Source organism: Amblyomma americanum, chromosome 1, assembly GCF_052857255.1.
Source record: "Amblyomma americanum isolate KBUSLIRL-KWMA chromosome 1, ASM5285725v1, whole genome shotgun sequence".
Taxonomy (NCBI): Eukaryota; Metazoa; Arthropoda; class Arachnida; order Ixodida; family Ixodidae; genus Amblyomma; species Amblyomma americanum.
The window spans coordinates 438,408,588-438,430,607 of record NC_135497.1 but is presented as its reverse complement, the minus strand read 5'-3'; the positions used below and the strand labels follow the sequence as shown (position 1 = coordinate 438,430,607).

Below are 22,020 nucleotides of genomic sequence, written 5' to 3'. Positions count from 1 at the left end.
GGTATGGTCTTTAAAAAAAACTGCTTTGTAACACGGTTTTTCTATACGGCCAACGAAGTTGTTACTCATTTATTCACACGCTTAATCAATTACTGACAAGGCGCGTCGGTAGGAATACTTTATTTGGCAAGGAAGTCCTGGCCGACGTGGGCTTAATGCGACTCTGCCTGCAGGCCAAGGTGCAGACTTGTGGGCACAATCTTGAGCCAGTAGCCTGGAACGGGGAATAGGTGCCTTGGACCAGAGAATGCCGTGCCATGCAAGGTCGGCTGCTGCAGTCCCTCCACTAGTGTCAGTCATACACAGGGTTGGATGCCATGAAAAGAGAAAAAAGTATGCAAACAATAAAATGGAATTAATAAACCACTAAGAGAAACCCACAAACAAATACACAAAAAATGGAATGCATATGAGGGAAAAGAGATAAAGACATCTCCCAACAGGCTACAGCAGCAGCCCACGCACTCCTGTAGTGGCTTTGCGTATGGACATTAGAAAGATCCTTAAAAAAAGGATAAAAGAAACATTGTTCAAGATGTGCCAGAGAAACCACACACAAAAAGAAGTGTGTACAAGGCAGAGACCAAGAATGAATAAAAATAGTCAAGACAAACAACGAAAGGGTTTCTGAAAGGCTTCTGACGCTGGCACACAGGCGGTCAAAAGCTCCATATGCTAAACCCAAAACCTTAAAGGGGCGGAGACATCAAATTTTTGGTTGGAGTGTTCTTAGTTTCAAACATTGCATACTCCCACCAGGTGCGTGATACGTGCTCCGCAATTCAAATATGCACATTAAATATTATCGCATTATATATACTGAGCGATTTCGGTTTCTGAGTATTGGGGTGCATTATGAAGTCACTCCCGAGGAATAGCAGCAACCCTGGTCATGTGGGCTCCAAAAGTAGTGACACAGGGACCGCTGCATCGTCTGCTCTCGTACACATGCTGTGCATATCAGGGCCTTTCGAAATGCCGGCCATTACTGCGATATGCTTTATTTTCGAGTATTTCAAATTATAAAACGGATATTTGAAATTACAATACAAACTTGTTTCCACAAAATGCAGTGATGAAAAGAAACATTTCATTCCTCTTCATAATTTATCGCATCCTAAAGCTTATTGAGCATCTAAATGAATGAGGGAAAATCATGTAGAATGGTACAATTAGTCTGAACCATAACTGTGTTCAGGAAAAAACATGACAGCTTGACTTCGTAAGCTGCCGAACGACAATCTTTCGGCTTTTCATTTCTCAGCCTTTTGGCGAAAATCATAGCACCGAAGTGCGGCCTTGTGGTAGAGCATCCGCCTCACATTCGGGAGGTGCTGTGTTCGATTCCTAGTGCCGCCGGGTACCCACCGGTTTTAAGATTTCCCCGCCATGGTGCTCGGCTCATCCAGGGTGAGATGCTTGGGAGAAGAGTCTTCGACCAAACCGTTGCCTTGACGGATCAGAGATAAGTTCCGCCGTCAAGCAACCCTAAATCCACCTCGTGCGGTAGAAGCCCATCTTTTTTTTAACCCGTCATGCACACCTGCCGATGCGTGTGAGCCAGCCACAACGGTAGCAAGCAAATACCGCTGCATTTTGCTCGAAGGCGGTTTGTGAGCGGAGAGAGCTATGGCACATCTCTCTTGAGGCTAGAGAAGTGAACGTAAGTTTTGTAACTGGCACAAGGCGAGAGTTTTGTACTGCGGGTTTTAACCACGTGGAGACGTTTTTGTGCCCGCATTTGACGAGAATTTTGAGGTGCAGGCTATCCTTCCCACGCAGTGCACCCCTGGAGAGCCGAGCACTATGCCGGGGGACCGCCTGTTCCTATTGGATTAATTGGCTGGTGGACCGGAGGCCGCGGGAATCGTACCCACGACCTCCCGTAGCCGAGGCGAGCACTTAAGCATGAGGCCTGCGGTGGAGATGCTCTTGTCACAGTTCAGACACTGAAAAGGCGCATGATGTGATGTGGCATTGTTGAGAAACATTAATGACACAAAAAATCTGTGAACAGCAGCTTAAGATACAACAAAAGTGAGAGCATTAACAAGACGACCTCTTCCACACTCCCTTGTGACACCTCCAGCTGTGGAATGCTGCCCCAGATGCAGAATTCTTGACGGGACATGGGCCGCTTAACTCTTGTGTATGGGTTTCACCACACTGGAATCCCTGGCCGTAACGGACCCACAGATGCTGGCACATTTCAACTAGGATTCTGTGCAGGAATTTCAGCAGCTGTTTCCCTTCTCACTAGATGAAAAGTGCCTGGGTGATCCGGAGTCTTAGATTTGGAAGTTTGTTAAAATTATGCTCACAAGTTTTTGCTATCTTTTAATGGTTCATAAGAGTGGTGGCCATATGTGCTGACATTACATGTTCTTTCACAAAAGAAACAAAGAACTCTACTTTGAGAAAATTCTGGAAAATTTCTAAACGGAACACTCTGCATGCTTTCAGGGGCTCCATACCCTGCTCATTGTACTGCAAAAGAATACTTCAGGCTTTCAAGAAGGAACCCTTGAACAAGAGGGCTGACAAAGGTTGGTTTGCTCATCACTGAGAAGCACTGCCTTTTACTGCCTTTCCAATGAAGGCACACTCTGGCATCCCTTTCGATAGCAGCAATGGCACAGGACAAGCATCAAGCGATTTCCACAAAATGTAACAGCTTTATACGACCTCGTCATCACAGCTCGAACCGCAGAGAAACTAGCCTCTATTTGTTTGTTTCTGCAATAGCCTACAAGATTGACGAGGCCTGAGAGCAAGATTTACAGATCGATTTTGATGCCACACTAGGGTGACGTGGCACCTCGCATCAGCATACTGAAAGTGCATGAATTCTGCACATTACTATGACTACGGCTTATTCCACAGAAAATACTTTTGAACGTAGCTGTGTCTATTCATATGCACCAGACCAAATTTAATGGGGAGTGTGGCAACCTGTACAGAACCAACCAGTATATACAATGCTCATTTAATTGAAGACAAGAAAAAGACAGCTAAAACAGACAGGCTGCCATGCCTAATACTCATTAGAAGCAAAAATATGTCATGTCAATAACAACGGACCGTGTGCTGGACACTCACAGTATCGTTAAAACTCGCAGCAGACCTCTGCGTTAATTTCAGTCCGTCGTTTTCCTAGACTTGACCTCTTTCTTGATGGTATCCCTCACAACTCCCCGATTTTTCCAGGTAAACGAAATTCCTCTTGACAATTCTAGGTTGCTAGACACCCTTTGAAACCGCCACAACCCTTCCAAGAAATACAGTAGAACCTTGCTGTTCTGTTCTTGATTCGTGTAATCTGCAGTATCACAAAACCCAAAATTATGCGTGTTGTGCTATTTTTATTCGCAATACAAATCCTGGATAACTTTTTGAAACGATTCCCTGGCATACATGTCTATAATTTTGCCAAATTCTGACCATATGATGCATTCAGATACCAAGAGAAAATGCTAGCCAAGCTAGTCATCATTTTTGGATGCTTTGCCCACATGCAATTAAGCACTGCGGAAAAGACGCCGCTGCTGCCCTGCACAAAGGCAAAGACACAAAGCATCTTAAGAGCAGCTGCGGCTCTTCCACAATGCAAAAGTGTAACGGGACAAAGTATCTGAGAACGGTAAGAAATATTTGACGGACTGGACATGCCATGAAACTTCACCCCCATGGAAAACAAAAATATGGAAACAACTTGCAAGCGCTAGAAAAGGAACTTTTCAAAATTTGTGCCAGCACATTCACAAAGGTTTTAATGAAGTGAAAGTGCCAATAAATGCCAGGGACTAGGAAATGGCGCAAAACCTGGACATAGAGACAGTCACGTGCCGACCAGCAAAAAAATTTTCATAGGGCTAATTCACGCTTGTTGCTAAAACATTGCATTCATAACATCCATAAAAATATGAAGAGAGAAAAGGAGAGGGGGCGAGACAAAAAAATAAAAGGGAAGGTGGCACAAACCTTTGCCTTAAAAATGCAAAAGGCCTTGTTTTGTACCATTTGCAGAAGCTATCATGTCAGGATTTCGCATTCATTGAAAAGCAGTGTGCAATCACCTTGAAATCAGTGCGTGGCAGACTAGCCAGCAATTAAATTACTGTAATACAATTACAGTAATTAAATTACTTTTCTCGGTAATTTCTAATGTAATTCATTACTTTTGTGGCCTGGAAATTTAGTAATGTAATGAACTACTTTCAAGCAGTAATTTCAAGGAAAAGTAATTAATTACTAGCAATATTACTTTTGCTGCATACCGAATCCATGCTTCTCCTCGCATCTGCCATGCTTTTGCCTCACGTTTGTGGAGATGAGCATATATAAAGCAAAGGTAGGGTATATGGGGGTTTAATGTCCCAACTTTTCTGAACATGTCCTAAAAAATGCTACAAAGATTTGCTTTGGTTTAGTTTGGTTTATGAGGTTTAACGTCCTTAAGCAACTCAGGCTATGAGGGATGCCATAGTGAAGGGCTCCGGGAATTTTGACCACCTGGGGTTCTTTAAAATTGCACTGACATCGCACAGTACAGGAGCCTATAGCATTACACCTGCACCGAAATGAGACTGCTGAGGCCGGGGTCAAACCAGTCTTTCAGGTCAGCAGAGGAGCACCATATAACCAATGAGCCACAGCGGCGACTCCCAAAGATAGAATAAATTACGGAGGGCACTAGAGACTACTTCCATGCTTTGAAGGCGAAAAATATTCATTTTTTAATTCATATTGTTTCCTTCCTTTCTAGTGACACACCTACTCATTAGCATACAGTCATAGGGCAACACATAAAATGAATCATTACTCGCCACGAAGCAACGCGGTTTTGTGGCCAATGAGTTGCGCGATCACCTCACAGTCTGAAGGCCCTTGGTTCAATTCTCTGCGCCCTCGGAAGAAATTTTTCTCTTTGCTGATGATGTCACTGGCGGTTGTGAACCACTTTTCCTGGACATCGACAACATAGCCGGGTATCGCATTAAAGTGCCACTTAAGGCTCTTGCCTTAAATGTGCGCAACCAGTAATAGCCAGCACCCCAGAAAAGCGGCGTACGCAGACGACAGGTGATGTGCGCGCAAGCGCCAGCACTGCCTTTGTGAAAAGTCTGCATATCAGTCACAGGACTGCTACGCATCTTCCTGCACTGCATACGGCCTCACACACAAACGCACTGCATGGCCACCAGAAGAGCGCCATGACCAAGGCATGCCATATGGCACCTTCGCACAGATGCACTGCCAGTGCTTGAGCAAGTACTTTGACATCGCCGCACTGACAAGAAGTCTCAACTGACACGTCTAAGAAAGTTGGTCGTGAGTTGTCGGTTTTTTATGGCCTCATTTGAGGCCCTATTTCTAACTCAAGGGCAACAAAGGCAACAGCGTCCCAGTGACATGCAATTTATTTCCACCAACTTGCCTGCAGAACAAATCAATTGAACATCAGCAGAACTGGCAGCTTCTCTGCACCCCTGTGCACTTCTGGGATGATGCATGGATGAGCAGTCAATGTACTCCGGCTGTTTATGCGGATGACAAATTCTTCAAAATCAGGATGGTGGGACGATATTACACATTGAATGATGTACTTCTGATTGAAGAGTGATATGAGAAAGACCATCTACATCAGCAAAGTGGCTGTTCAAATTGAGTAAAGAGGGGCAAAATTTCCAACACCCATTTTCAAGCTCAGTGGCAGTGCAAACAAAAAACTAGAACTTTTGCACAAACCATGACCAATGCGCAACATTTTAGCATCGAAACTAAGCAATTTTCATCACTTAAGGTAGGTAATTGTAATGTAATGTCGTTACTTTTTGAGACCAGAAATATGTAATGTAATTTAATTACTTCTTTGATTTCTAGGAAATGAATTAGTAATAAAATTAAATTACTTTTCAAAAGTAATTTTGCCACGTATGGTGTGTGGACAGCGGCTGCCTAGGGACCTTCACAGTGTCCTTAAGTACTTACGCAAACAATGACACACCACCCAGTTCCCTACATGTGACAATGTCCATGAGAAAAAGGAATATTGTGACAAAGACGACGAAGCTGGCTGTGGTGCGTTAGAGAGCAGTCGCGCTAGGCCAACTGCCATTAAATTATAACTCTGCCATCGTTCATCGCGCCTCACTCTTAGGACGGCCACCACGTAACAATATTATACACCCCACAGCATTTGCATTGGAGGGAATGGCCAAGAGCATTTTCCATTTGGTTTTCTGCGTGTTAAAGGAATATATACACGTAACTTTGGTGACATGTTTTCTTCTCTACAATGATGCATAAAATACTACTACGCATGAATCACCATGTGATATTTGCCCACGGCCGCTAAATAATTTATAATTTTTTCTGTCATGCTGTTTCGGTTTCAACAGCCGAACAATGGCTGTGACGTCAAAGAGTACTTTTGTGTCACGTGAGGCGTAGAAAAACGCCGATATAATCGCTGTTTCATCGTTATAATTTACTGCAGGGCTGAAGCCAGCCTTGCTCAAGGGCTGGAATGACAACTAATGTGGAAGCAGCGATTATATTGCATTTTTATGCCTCACGTGACCTGTAGGCACACGTTGGCATCAAAGTCCTCATTAGGCTGTTGAAACTGAGACCGAAACAGCACGAGAAAGAAATGCTATTATAAATTATTTAGTGGTTATAGGAGAGTACCAGGTGGTAATTCATGTATAACAACGCCTTACGCATCATTACAAACAAAAAACACGCACCCAAAAGTTAGGTGTCTATACTCCTTTAATTCTTTAGACCCACCATTCTGCTTACTGATCTTGCTTTGCAGTTCATCTGCTGAGCGACTTAGAGATATCACCTGAGAATTGCAGATTACTAAAATATTCTCCATTAACTCTTATCCCCAACTGTTCTGAATCCAGGCCTCGGAATAGAGCAGGTACTCCTAAATACCTCCTGTTTACCGGAGGTATTTTGTTGCAGAGGATGCATTGCGGAGAGTCATTTTTTTTGCGCGATTGGTGATGTATTAGACACTGCAGTCCAAGACTTCTTCAGCACAGTTTGGTATTGACACTGTTGCTTCCATCATTGGCAAAACGCCATTCAATGAAAGTAACGCCTACATGGAAGCTGAAGACAGCTAAACTTGTACTGTTGGAAAAAACTGCATGCGTGCGAGACACTTGCTTGATCACTCAAATACGGCCTAATAGAGCAGCTGGGACACGGGACCTGGCTTACATACCTTCGAGGGCTGCACTCGTAGCTATGTGATTAAAAGGTTTCACCTGCGCATTCTTTGAAATGCCTCAGGTATCATCTTTTACCAGGTCAACGGATATACTCAGGCTGCTTCCAGTTTGGGCATATTGTTAAGTGGCGACCAGCCGAATAATAAGCGGCGATGAACGATGGCAGTGAGATCATTCTAATGGCCGCTAGCCTATAGCACGACCTTTTTGTTCCCGCTTAACTGCCAGCTTCGTCGTTTTAGTGAGACTACCCGGGGCTGCCGAGCGATTGTCCCGATAGTGAATAGAAGACACCGACGGAGAGACGGCTCAGTGCAGATGGGTTCAGAGGAGGATGGTACAACAGAAATGGCATGGGGGGAAGTGCGGGCCGCCACGATGAAAGATATGTGTGAATTAATCCTGGTCGATGAAGCTTCCGGGACACAGGTCGCCAGTAGCCGACAAACGAAGCCCTTGAATGCACCGAATGGCATGGGCAGGGGGGCGGTGTCCTCTCGTGTGGGCGGTGTCTCGGGTCGCGGCAGCGTTGTCACGTCAACATGCCTTGTGGTCAGGGCGGGGGACGGGACGGGGCGGGGGACGGGACTGGGGTGAGCGGCGAGGTCGGTTCAGGTTCGGCGGGCTGGGGCACAGCAGGGAGAACCAGGTGCACACGGCCGATGATAACAGCAGGCGGAGGACTCTGAAGATCCTGGACCAGGATGGGGATGATACCCCGCATCTCACACCAAATGTTAAGTGGCGACCAGCCGAATAATAAGCAGCGATGAATGATGGAAGTGAGATGATTTTAATGGCCGCTCGCCTATAACGTGACCTTTCCGTTCCCATACCACTGCCAGCTTCGTCGTCTTCGTGACAATATTGCCGCTTTGCACACAGTTTTTCCACAGTGCCGCAAGGTATGCCTTAACGAGGTTTTACTGTACCTGTGAGGACTAACGTTGCTGAATTTGATGCATGTCAATGTGAAATCTGAACCGATTCATATACCTCCTGCAGCAAGGCCCATGATGCAACTATAAAATTGAAGCTCTGATCTATTGCTATGCGATGCATTCAGAACAGGTGCTGCCCTTGATGGTCGCACAGATAACTTTGACCACAATGGCAACAAAGGCATCAAAGGTTGCCTCCAAACTATAGCTCTCCACCATTCGTGGCATGTTTTCCGCTGCTCTACTGTCTTTTTCCACAGTGGCCCACTCATAACTCACCCCAGTTCTGACTGCGGGGCCAATTAAGCAAACAAGTCTTACGCAGTGCTGTTCGGATGGACCTTATGGCCATGCCACTGCTCTAATTACACCCCACCACTTTCGCTCGGCCCCATGGCGACATTCCAAACACAGGTGGGGGAAGGAGGAAGTTGGAGTACCATGAAAGCCAATTGTACAACAAGGACGTAGTGCAGCGGCCTCGCTCAAAGCTCTTGCCCTGAGCTCAAACAGCACAGGTACTTCTGGTTGAGCTTACAACTTCGTCATGCCAGAGCTGACAACTCACCAGCCACACACATCGAAACAAATTTTTAATTACACATGCCAACAATGCCACATCTATTAAGATATGGAAGATGGTGTTAAGCCATCTGTGCTCTAACCAACCCAAAATTCTTACTACTGTCAAGCAGATGACCTCGTTTCTCTTAGGCAATACATCCAGCTCATTACTGTTCACAGCTATGGTAAATTGTCATTTTGACCTCTCAGATTTTCTCACCAAGAGGCACAAGGGCAATTGGTTAACTGTACAGTTCTTGGGACCAAGCGCCATTAATCAATCACTACAAGCTCTGGGCAAACACTCCCTGAAGTGGCCACCAAAAATCTTGCATCAAAGCTGCAAATTATACTGTTTGAAAGGGCATTACTCTTTTATTTATTTATTTGTACCTCAAAGGCCCACAAGAGTGTATTACATGAGGGGTGGGCTGACATGTATTGAAACATCCTGCCATATAATTTTTCAGAAAAGGCAAACTGAAGAACTAAACTATTCATCTACATCCTTGAGGCTTTTTTTCCTCCCGTAATTCCTACTAGACAAGAAGCCGTGTGTTGGTGCTTGAATCTGAATGCCACACACCCATATGCATGCCGCACACATCCTTTTACCAGCATAGCACCACGTAAGATCATGTCAATGCCTCATTTTGGGACAAGGGGTGCAAGCACACAGAACAGTAGGAACAAAACGCAAAGACTAATGTTGTGTGAGTCACTCCTGTGCTGTGTCTTTTGGGCTACATGCCTCAAGATGAACAATCCTCTCCCCATTTTCCTAAAAAAGTGAAACTACAACAAACATCTACTCCTAACTTGTGAAAACAAAACGACGAACACAGAAGGAAGAACATAAACATGTCTCGTCCTTGGCTTTCCATGTATTCTTCAATTATGGGAACTACTTCCTCGTTCAGCTACCTGTCCTACCTACATTCGTCTGTGGCTTCTCGCCTCTCGCCACTGCTCGTCTCTAGGGGTACAAACGTTGCCAGTTTCACAGCAGGAGGCCCACTTTCAAAATTATAATTTGCTAGATCCGTGACAGCCTAGTTGTTTTGTTCACTATACAGGCAGGCTTTGTTCATTTGGCGTCTGTAGGTGACAGCTGTTGTCTTAATAGTGGATGTTTCCCCGTTTCCTTTTTGTTTCTTCTTTCTATGTAATGGCTAGGACAAAAACTGTCGCCCACCCAATGCAAAGGAAATAGCCACATAATCATAAGGTCTCTTTCATTTGGCTGCACTTTCTGCACTAGTTCAAGAAGTGCAGCACGAGTTCTAGGCTGGCTTGCACTTGCCGAAATGGAAGCGCAGCTGCGGTGCAGCAATACGACGGTGCCCATGTGTAGGTCGAAGAAGCGGGAAAGGTATGGCACTAGTTATTTAATTAAATGATGGCAGTTCTTTGTTGAAAGCTTTATGGTTTATGGGGGTTTACCGTCCCAAAGTGACTCAGGCTGTGAGGGATGTCATAGCGAAGGGCTCTGGAAATTTCGACCACCTGGGGTTCTTTAAAGTGCACTGGCATCGCACTGTTCAGGGCCCTATAGCATTACACCTCCACCGAAATGAGACTGCTGACGCCGGGATCAAACAAGTCTTTTGGGTCAGCAGCCGAGCACCATATAACCAATTAGCCACAGCGGCGACTCCCAAAGATAGAATAAATTACGGAGGGCACTAGAGACTACTTCCATGCTTTGAAGGCGAAAAATATTCATTTTTTAATTCATATTGTTTCCTTCCTTTCTAGTGACACACCTACTCATTAGCATACAGTCATAGGGCAACACATTAAATGAATCATTACTCGCCACGAAGCAACGCGGTTTTGTGGCCAATGAGTTGCGCGATCACCTCACAGTCTGAAGGCCCTTGGTTCAATTCTCTGCGCCCTCGGAAGAAATTTTTCTCTTTGCTGATGATGTCACTGGCGGTTGTGAACCACTTTTCCTGGACATCGACAACATAGCCGGGTATCGCATTAAAGTGCCACTTAAGGCTCTTGCCTTAAATGTGCGCAACCAGTAATAGCCAGCACCCTAGAAAAGCGGCGTACGCAGACGACAGGTGATGTGCGCGCAAGCGCCAGCACTGCCTTTGTGAAAAGTCTGCATATCAGTCACAGGACTGCTACGCATCTTCCTGCACTGCATACGGCCTCACACACAAACGCACTGCATGGCCACCAGAAGAGCGCCATGACCAAGGCATGCCATATGGCACCTTCGCACAGATGCACTGCCAGTGCTTGAGCAAGTACTTTGACATCGCCGCACTGACAAGAAGTCTCAACTGACACGTCTAAGAAAGTTGGTCGTGAGTTGTCGGTTTTTTATGGCCTCATTTGAGGCCCTATTTCTAACTCAAGGGCAACAAAAGCAACAGCGTCCCAGTGACATGCAATTTATTTCCACCAACTTGCCTGCAGAACAAATCAATTGAACATCAGCAGAACTGGCAGCTTCTCTGCACCCCTGTGCACTTCTGGGATGATGCGTGGATAAGCAGTCAATGTACTCCGGCTGAGCAGTCGCGCTAGGCCAACTGCCATTAAATTATAACTCTGCCATCGTTCATCGCGCCTCACTCTTTGGACGGCCACCACGTAACAATATTATACACCACACAGCATTTGCATTGGAGGGAATGGCCAAGAGCATTTTCCATTTGGTTTTCTGCGTGTTAAAGGAATATATACACGTAACTTTGGTGGCATGTTTTCTTCTCTACAATGATGCATAAAATACTACTACGCATGAATCACCATGTGATATTTGCCCGCGGCCGCTAAATAATTTATAATTTTTTCTGTCATGCTGTTTCGGTTTCAACAGCCGAACAATGGCTGTGACGTCAAAGAGTACTTTTGTGTCACGTGAGGCATAGAAAAACGCCGATATAATCGCTGTTTCATCGTTATAATTTACTGCAGGGCTGAAGCCAGCCTTGCTCAAGGGCTGGAATGACAACTAATGTGGAAGCAGCGATTATATTGCATTTTTATGCCTCACGTGACCTGTAGGCACACGTTGGCATCAAAGTCCTCATTAGGCTGTTGAAACTGAGACCGAAACAGCACGAGAAAGAAATGCTATTATAAATTATTTAGTGGTTATAGGAGAATACCAGGTGGTAATTCATGTATAACAACGCCTTACGCATCATTACAAACAAAAAACACGCACCCAAAAGTTAGGTGTCTATACTCCTTTAATTCTTTAGACCCACCATTCTGCTTACTGATCTTGCTTTGCAGTTCATCTGCTGAGCGACTTAGAGATATCACCTGAGAATTGCAGATTACTAAAATATTCTCCATTAACTCTTATCCCCAACTGTTCTGAATCCAGGCCTCGGAATAGAGCAGGTACTCCTAAATACCTCCTGTTTACCGGAGGTATTTTGTTGCAGAGGATGCATTGCGGAGAGTCATTTTTTTTTTGCGCGATTGGTGATGTATTAGACACTGCAGTCCAAGACTTCTTCAGCACAGTTTGGTATTGACACTGTTGCTTCCATCATTGGCAAAACGCCACTCAATGAAAGTAACGCCTACATGGAAGCTGAAGACAGCTAAACTTGTACTGTTGGAAAAAACTGCATGCGTGCGAGACACTTGCTTGATCACTCAAATACGGCCTAATAGAGCAGCTGGGACACGGGACCTGGCTTACATACCTTCGAGGGCTGCACTCGTAGCTATGTGATTAAAAGGTTTCACCTGCGCATTCTTTGAAATGCCTCAGGTATCATCTTTTACCAGGTCAACGGATATACTCAGGCTGCTTCCAGTTTGGGCATATTGTTAAGTGGCGACCAGCCGAATAATAAGCGGCGATGAACGATGGCAGTGAGATCATTCTAATGGCCGCTAGCCTATAGCACGACCTTTTTGTTCCCGCGTAACTGCCAGCTTCGTCGTTTTAGTGAGACTACCCGGGGCTGCCGAGCGATTGTCCCGATAGTGAATAGAAGACACCGACGGAGAGACGGCTCAGTGCAGATGGGTTCAGAGGAGGATGGTACAACAGAAATGGCATGGGGGGAAGTGCTGGCCGCCACGATGAAAGATATGTGTGAATTAATCCTGGTCGATGAAGCTTCCGGGACACAGGTCGCCAGTAGCCGACGAACGAAGCCCTTGAATGCACCGAATGGCATGGGCAGGGGGGCGGTGTCCTCTCGTGTGGGCGGTGTCTCGGGTCGCGGCAGCGTTGTCATGTCAACATGCCTTGTGGTCAGGGCGGGGGACGGGACGGGGCGGGGGACGGGACTGGGGTGAGCGGCGAGGTCGGTTCAGGTTCGGCGGGCTGGGGCACAGCAGGGAGAACCAGGTGCACACGGCCGATGATAACAGCAGGCGGAGGACTCTGAAGATCCTGGACCAGGATGGGGATGATACCCCGCATCTCACACCAAATGTTAAGTGGCGACCAGCCGAATAATAAGCAGCGATGAATGATGGAAGTGAGATGATTTTAATGGCCGCTCGCCTATAACGTGACCTTTCCGTTCCCATACCACTGCCAGCTTCGTCGTCTTCGTGACAATATTGCCGCTTTGCACACAGTTTTTCCACAGTGCCGCCAGGTATGCCTTAACGAGGTTTTACTGTACCTGTGAGTACTAACGTTGCTGAATTTGATGCATGTCAATGTGAAATCTGAACCGATTCATATACCTCCTGCAGCAAGGCCCATGATGCAACTATAAAATTGAAGCTCTGATCTATTGCTATGCGATGCATTCAGAACAGGTGCTGCCCTTGATGGTCGCACAGATAACTTTGACCACAATGGCAACAAAGGCATCAAAGGTTGCCTCCAAACTATAGCTCTCCACCATTCGTGGCATGTTTTCCGCTGCTCTACTGTCTTTTTCCACAGTGGCCCACTCATAACTCACCCCAGTTCTGACTGCGGGGCCAATTAAGCAAACAAGTCTTACGCAGTGCTGTTCGGATGGACCTTATGGCCATGCCACTGCTCTAATTACACCCCACCACTTTCGCTCGGCCCCATGGCGACATTCCAAACACAGGTGGGGGAAGGAGGAAGTTGGAGTACCATGAAAGCCAATTGTACAACAAGGACGTAGTGCAGCGGCCTCGCTCAAAGCTCTTGCCCTGAGCTCAAACAGCACAGGTACTTCTGGTTGAGCTTACAACTTCGTCATGCCAGAGCTGACAACTCACCAGCCACACACATCGAAACAAATTTTTAATTACACATGCCAACAATGCCACATCTATTAAGATATGGAAGATGGTGTTAAGCCATCTGTGCTCTAACCAACCCAAAATTCTTACTACTGTCAAGCAGATGACCTCGTTTCTCTTAGGCAATACATCCAGCTCATTACTGTTCACAGCTATGGTAAATTGTCATTTTGACCTCTCAGATTTTCTCACCAAGAGGCACAAGGGCAATTGGTTAACTGTACAGTTCTTGGGACCAAGCGCCATTAATCAATCACTACAAGCTCTGGGGAAACACTCCCTGAAGTGGCCACCAAAAATCTTGCACCAAAGCTGCAAATTATACTGTTTGAAAGGGCATTACTTTTTTTTATTTATTTGTACCTCAAAGGCCAACAAGGGAGTATTACATGAGGTGTGGGCTGACATGTTTTAAAACATACTGCCAGAGAATTTTTCAGAAAAGGCAAACTGAAGAACTAAACTATTCATCTACATCCTTGAGGCTTTTTTTCCTCCCGTAATTCCTACTAGACAAGAAGCCGTGTGTTGGTGCTTGAATCTGAATGCCACACACCCATATGCATGCCGCACACATCCTTTTACCAGCATAGCACCACGTAAGATCATGTCAATGCCTCATTTTGGGACAAGGGGTGCAAGCACACAGAACAGTAGGAACAAAACGCAAAGACTAATGTTGTGTGAGTCACTCCTGTGCTGTGTCTTTTGGGCTACATGCCTCAAGATGAACAATCCTCTCCCCATTTTCCTAAAAAAGTGAAACTACAACAAACATCTACTCCTAACTTGTGAAAACAAAACGACGAACACAGAAGGAAGAACATAAACATGTCTCGTCCTTGGCTTTCCATGTATTCTTCAATTATGGGAACTACTTCCTCGTTCAGCTACCTGTCCTACCTACATTCGTCTGTGGCTTCTCGCCTCTCGCCACTGCTCGTCTCTAGGGGTACAAACGTTGCCAGTTTCACAGCAGGAGGCCCACTTTCAAAATTATAATTTGCTAGATCCGTGACAGCCTAGTTGTTTTGTTCACTATACAGGCAGGCTTTGTTCATTTGGGGTCTGCAGGTGAAAGCTGTTGTCTTAATAGTGGATGTTTCCCCGTTTCCTTTTTGTTTCTTCTTTCTATGTAATGGCTAGGACAAAAACTGTCGCCCACCCAATGCAAAGGAAATAGCCACATAATCATAAGGTCTCTTTCATTTGGCTGCACTTTCTGCACTAGTTCAAGAAGTGCAGCACGCGTTCTAGGCTGGCTTGCACTTGCCGGAATGGAAGCGCAGCTGCGGTGCAGCAATACGGCGGTGCCCATGTGTAGGTCGAAGAAGCGGGAAAGGTATGGCACTACTTATTTAATGAAATGATGGCAGTTCTTTGTTGAAAGCTTTATGGTTTATGGGGGTTTACCGTCCCAAAGTGACTCAGGCTGTGAGGGATGCCATAGCGAAGGGCTCTGGAAATTTCGACCACCTGGGGTTCTTTACCATGCACTGACATCACAATACACGGGCCTCTAGAATTTCGCCTCCATCAAAATTCGACTGCCGCGGCCAGCATCGAACCCGCGTCTTTCGGGTCACGGGTTTCATCCTGGCCGCGGTGGTCGAATTTCGATGGAGGCGAAATTCTAGAGGCCCATGTACTGTGCGATGCCAGTGCACGTTAAGGGAGCATAGAGACCTAATTTTGGTGGCATATTTTCTTCTTTATAATGTTGCGGAAGACACTACTATGCATGAATCACCATGTGGTATTCGCCTACAACCGCTAAATAATTTATAATCGAATATTTCTGTCATGCTGTTTCGGTTTCAAAAGCCGAATGAGAGCTGTGACGTCAAAGAGAGGTTTTAGGTCATATGAGGCAGAGAAAAACTGCGACATAATTGCTGCTTAATCGTTTTAATTTACTGCAGTACTGAAGCCAGCCTTCCTCAAGAGCAGGAATGACAACAAACGTAGAAGCACCAATTATATTGCAGTTTTTCACGCCTCACATGACCTACAACCTCTCTTTAAGGTCACAGTCATCTTTCAGCAAGTGAAACTGAAACAGCACAAGAAATAAATTCAGTTATAAATTATTTTGCAGCCATAGGAGCATATCACATGGTAATCCGTGTACAATAATGCCTTGCACCTCATTACAAAAAAAATATTGGCTTGGTTTATACGGGTTTAATGTCCCAAAGCGACTCAGGCTATGAGGGACACTGTAGTGAAGGGCTCTGGAAATTTCGACCACCTGGGGTTCTTTAACGTGCACTGACATCACACAGTACATGGGCCTCTAGAATTTCGCCTCCATCAAAATTCAACCCCCGCGGCCGGGATCGAACCCACGTCTTTCGGGTCAGCAGCCAAGCCCCATAACCACTTAGCCACTGCAGTGGCATCATTACATTAAAAAGAAGAAACCACGCACCCAAAAGTTAGGTGTCTATGCTCCCTTAAAGAACACCAGGTGGTCAAAATTTCCGGAGCCCTTCACTACGGCGTCCCTCATAGCCTGAGTTGGTTTGGGACGTTAAACCCAATAAGCCATAACCTTTCAGCAAATAACTGTAACCATTTCATTAAGTAGCTTGTACCATACGTTCTCTGCTTCTTCGACCTACACATAGAGGAGGTGAGTGACTGTTTGAGGAGTCATAATGAAAACCTGAGCGGTCAAGTCCAGTCGCATGGGCAGCATTTCAGCGCTAATTCGTAAGTCGCCTGTGTGTATACATGCAACGATTTTTTTTTCTTTCTGTGAAACGACCATTTCCTAGAGCAGGTTCATGGTAAAACTTAATTGCAATTTGCTGCTTGAAAATTCTTCCAAGTGTTTCAGGATTTTGGTGGTTGTTGGTGTCGGCGGCATGCAGTTGGTTGCAATTTCGTGACGACAGCAAGGCTATTGGACAATCGGGCCTGCACTCGACCATTCGTTTTGGAAGCGGCCAGTGCCAAGCTGCATTTGAACTGCCTGAGCTGTTGTTGCACGCTGCCGGCACCACCGCGGAACTTCACAGAACTAGTGCAGAGAGTGCAGCCAAATCAAAGAAACCTATCATGACCAATCTTAACAAAGTTGTAGTTTGGGCTTGTTCGTATAGCATATAGCTTGTTCGTATAGCGTATAGCGCAGCACAATGGAACAGAAAAAAGCACACAGGACAAGCGCTTATCCTGTGTGCTCCTTTTCTCTGTCCCATTGCGCTGCACTATGTTTTCTTCTAATATCACCACAATGACCTGTCACACACTGCAACAGTGCCTTGTGAGCTTTATGCACCTCACAAGCTTCCAAACAGTCAAAGGACATCAAGCACATTGCCAACAATGTTCATCTCTTTAAGGGCTCTTTACACCATCAGCTGTAAAAAGGTCTTAAGCTTAGAGACTTTAAAATTAAAGGGACACTGAGGAGAAATTGAAGTTGGCTTGTATCGATAGAATACCAGCTCCTGATCACAAAAACGCCGCTCTTACTGAAAACAAAGCCCCTGTAAGGTAGAAAATAGCAAGAACCAAAATACAAGTATCGCCACCACAGGCCAATCTCGCAAGTACAAGCATGGTGACGCCATAGGACAAGAGACGCCACCTTGGAGGAATTTTCCATCCTACTTGAATCGCGAATCTCTGAGGCTGACAAAGGTAGGTTGCGCAGATCAATAATGAAGTAAGTTTTGTTTTAAAACCAATTGTGCACTTTTATCACACAAGGAAGGCAGGCAAAAGAAAGCCTGAATGTTGGAAGCAAAGAAAACGGATTCTTGGCGGCGCCACAGGCGGCCAGGAGAGTTTCGATTTTTATGGCGCTTCGCGTCTACGAGCTTTGCGTGCTCCGTGGTTTTGTTTTTGACGCGCTTCGATTTACAAGCGCCGAACAGCAGAGGAACTCCATGTGCCGCTTCAAGTGTTAGTTAACCTTTGAAGGAGCCTGTTAAGGCTTGTCAGATGATCGCCACGGTCGATGAAAAGCTATGATGGCACGATGGTCGGTGATCGTACAAGGCAGCACTCGTGTATTCGCACGCTTGCCCGGCGAAACATTCCCGGCTGTGCCAGTAAACTTTAAACTACTTAACGGAAATCGTTTATTAGGGACGGGAGACAAGGTACAAGGCGGTTCAGAAAAATTGCTGATGGCCTAGCTCTGTTAGGCCAGGATATACCTAGCGAAAGCGCGGAGTTTTTTGCATCAGAAGAGTGCATTCACTAGATGCGCCTTTATTCCGAACCTCGGCACCGAACTTATTTTCTTTTATTTAGTGAGTGGGCGGGGGGTTTCAGTGGCTCCCATGGATGCCGCCGCTGAATACGTTGGTTAGCGGTTAAGCGCAGGCTCTGTTAAGGCGCGTTTATGCTGCGGCGAGGCGCGCGCGCCCTGCACGGCGAAGTCACGTCGGTCAAAGCGAGACCCCCTATATATATACTCCAACAGCGCTTGACCGCCGACGCGTTCGGCGGCTTCGGCGCACTCTGACCGCATTGGCGGGGAGATTGGAGCATGTATCTATTTCGCTCCGAGTGCGCCAGCCGCCGCCGGCCCGACCAGACTGATTTGGCTCTGCGGCGAGGTGCGCGTTATATTCAATAGCTGCGGCAGTTGGGCGGAACTGTTCTTTTCGAGCTCGGCTATTTTAATCCATTCGCAGTAGATATCTGAAGGTACATGCAAGTTGGCGAGAGAGCCAGATCCAGTGGACCCGTTGGATCTAGCGGAAGCCGTTGAAGCGTCGTGCGCCGGCTTTGGTTTCAAGCCGCCGACTTTAAACGCGACCGCCCTCGAGCACCCATTTGTTTTTGTTTTTTTTTGTGGCAAAAAATAAATAAATAACTTGGGCCTTGCAACCGTGGGAGACCTCGATGCTGCCTGCTGCGCCGTGCAACCGCTCCGTTCAAGGAATCACAATCCGTTGGCCCCAAAGCCCCGGCCAGCCTCCGATGGGCGCAACGCACCCCTCGCGACTGCCCGCACTGGGGTTATGATATTTAGTTTGCAACGGCTGCTCTCTGAGGAATGGGGAAACCACCCGCCGGCGCCTAACCTAACCGTGCTCCCTCAAAAGCATCGCACGCTCTGTGGGGCTGAGGTCGCTGAAATGCAGACCGCAGTTTTTGCGAGAACTACGTCGTCGGGTTCGGGAACGCTGCAAGACGTAACGCTGGCAAGACGCCGGTGCAAACGTAAACGAAGCGACGGTGGCGACCCCCGATAGATGCCTTCAACGTGCGGCGGCGGTAGCTTTCATTTCGGCAGCTGCTAGGCCGCACCGCTAGCCACCAGAAATCACGGAGTCTCCATTTACGTCACGTTTCACGTCACTCCGTTCTGTGTCGTCATAAGAGTTCTCGAGTTTGAATCGGAGTGGCGGGAAAAAATTTTTCAACTTCGAATTCAAATTTTGAAATTAATGCATCTTTCGCTCCCGGACAAGCGTCAACAAAGCCATGAAATGCCGAACTATCAGATATTGCTAACAAAAAAATTTTGATAGGGTTCTCCTCAGTGTTCCTTTAAGCTTGCTTCTCCAGCTGCCTCATGCGCTCCATTCTAGTTGGCTACCTGGGTCCAAGCACCTTTCCCACGTAAAACCGATGCTCGGCACAGGTGGCACAGCACTCATTTTAAAATTCTCACAGAAGGTTGAGGGCTCACCTTGTGGCGCCTTAGAGCCTTTGCTGCCTCAGCATTTTAACGTCCCATTTGTTCAGCCTCTGCGCAAGCAAGCCAACGCCGGACTCGAAGCAGGAATCGGGAAGGTCCGTGCATACCACAAAACTGCCAGTCAGTTTTTAAAGTCCTGTTTTCTGAAATAAATATGAATTTAAAAGAACATGTTTCGCGCTGCAGGCACCAAAGCGTAATCGCTTATCTCGCCGCAATTTTTGCACCTGTTTTAGAAAGCGAATTGTAACAGCAGAACACAACTGCAAAGGGCAGCATTAATTCAACACTCTACAGACTTTCCCAGCCGCGGGGCCACAAAAAATCGGACCGCGTACAAAACTCATCGCACAAACGGTTAGTTCAACTGGACTGTTGACAAAAGTTTCCCGCCTTTTTTCGGGAGCACGCAAAAGCTGGTAATTATGCGTGTTTTACATGACCATGAGTTACGTTGGGCTGGATTGACAAAAGGTATAAAACACGCTCAGCTCAAGTTCTTTTCTGTTGAACTGCACAGAGCTTTTGAGCAGAACTTACGAAAAAACAGATGAGTCTTTCCCTCCGAGCCTTTGGGTCCACTGCCGGGCAAGCGGGCTCAGCGCTAGTGCTGGGTTATCTGCTAACACAAAATATTCGGGAGCAAGGAAGTTGACAACGGAATGCCGAGTGTCAGATAACGGGCAATCACTCAGTATGTGCATACCAAAAGATACCAAGAACAAATTACTCACGTGCAACACGATCGCGCGCTCTTTCCGTCGACCGGCCATAGTGCTACTGAAAGCAATGCTCGGCTCGGCTCAAAAATGGGTTTAACCCATGACGTCGCATCCGGTTTGAAGCAAAGACGTCACGTCTGGCAAATTTTTTTGCTGTTTGAGCCATGTTTGAGCCGTTATTTCGACCTGGTTGCAGCAGTCACTGCCCTGTCGCTTTAGTTTTAACCACGGAGTAAGATAGGAGCGCCGACTCTGGCGCGCCGCAAATGCATTCGGAAAATTGGTTTTTAGGGAAAGGAAATGGCGCAGTGTCTGTCTCGCATCTCGGCGTAACCGCGCCATAAGCGAAGGGATAAAGCAGGGACTGATGGAATAAAGGAAGAGGTGCGTAGTGGAGGGCTCCAGAATCATTTCGACCACCTGGGTATCTTTAACGTGCACTGACATCGCACAGCACACGGGCGCCTTAGAGTTTTGCCTCCATAAAAACGCAGCCGCCGCGGTCGGGTTCGAACCCGGGAACTCCGGATCAGTAGCCGAGCGCCCTAACCACTGAGCCACCGCGGCGGGTTTCCTTTCCCCAAAAAAACAATTTTCAACCAATTTCGCCCACACTGTCATCTCTCTCACCACCGCCACGTACACGAAAGCGCGACTGAGGCGTCTACTGACCGAGGGGTCCAGTTATGCGCCCTTCCTTGCCTCAAAATAATCACAGTCTAGAACCTTGTCAACGCCGACGCCAATGAACACAACGAAGACAGCTTTCTCTTTGTATATCCCGGATTAGCTGAGCTAATCCACATTAATTTTAAAATTATTAACTTTCAAATATTGATTTAAGACCTACATTAAATTTTTTCTCTTATCCGCATGCGCATGTACTATCGGCAGCAGTAATGAACGGGGTGGGTGTTCCCTGAAAAAAGAAAAAGTTCTATCGCTGCCTTGCGACCAAGTCCCCTTGTATATTTAACAGGGGTGAAGCATGCATGTTCTCATACATGCATAAATTCTAAGCGATGGACTTATGTGACTGCACCGAAATAATTTTTCTAGGCGGATTACTGTTGCATTGAATGACATAGCTTGAAACCAATGCATCGGCTGCATCAAGGCCTATCTCACTTTGTTACGAACAAAATTCTCGCTATGTGGATGTGTGGCGCCATTTCTTGCAAACGCCACAGGTCATAAACCTTTCTTAACATTCGGTGAACACTTGAAATTTGCGTGTTAGTAAGAGAACGTTGTTTTCACTGAACATGTGCACTCGGATAAAATTCAAGGGGGGGGGGGGCACATTGTTGACCTAAAGTGCGGTGAGGCGAAATATTTTAGCGCGCTGTTGCTGTTTGTGTCACTATGTGTGGTGAAGATGTTGATTAAAGACTACACAATTGTTATGAGGGGTCTTAAGTCTGCTTACGTGCAGGAATGCTTAACCATGGAACCTTCTAAAACGCGTTTTTTCCTCGACGGCTGTACGCGTTGTGTGTTTTTGTTATTTTCACTTTATATTAGTTTCTTAATTTTATTTTAAATTTTAATTCTTTATTTTTAATTTTGACCCGCCGCGGTGGCTCAGTGGTTAGGGCGCTCAACTACTGATCCGGAGTTCCCGGGTTCGAACCCGACCGCGGCGGCTG

General features: G+C 46.4%; 1 long non-coding RNA gene across 1 annotated transcript; it reads right to left on the bottom strand.

Moving 5' to 3' along the window:
• Positions 1-123: 123 nt before the first annotated feature.
• On the bottom strand, positions 124-20,283 carry LOC144104003 (uncharacterized). The gene is made up of 3 exons (XR_013308402.1): positions 20,190-20,283; positions 19,641-19,792; positions 124-286 (listed from the first exon to the last, which is right to left on the bottom strand). It is a non-coding gene; the product is annotated as an uncharacterized LOC144104003 (long non-coding RNA).
• Positions 20,284-22,020: the final 1,737 nt, after the last annotated feature.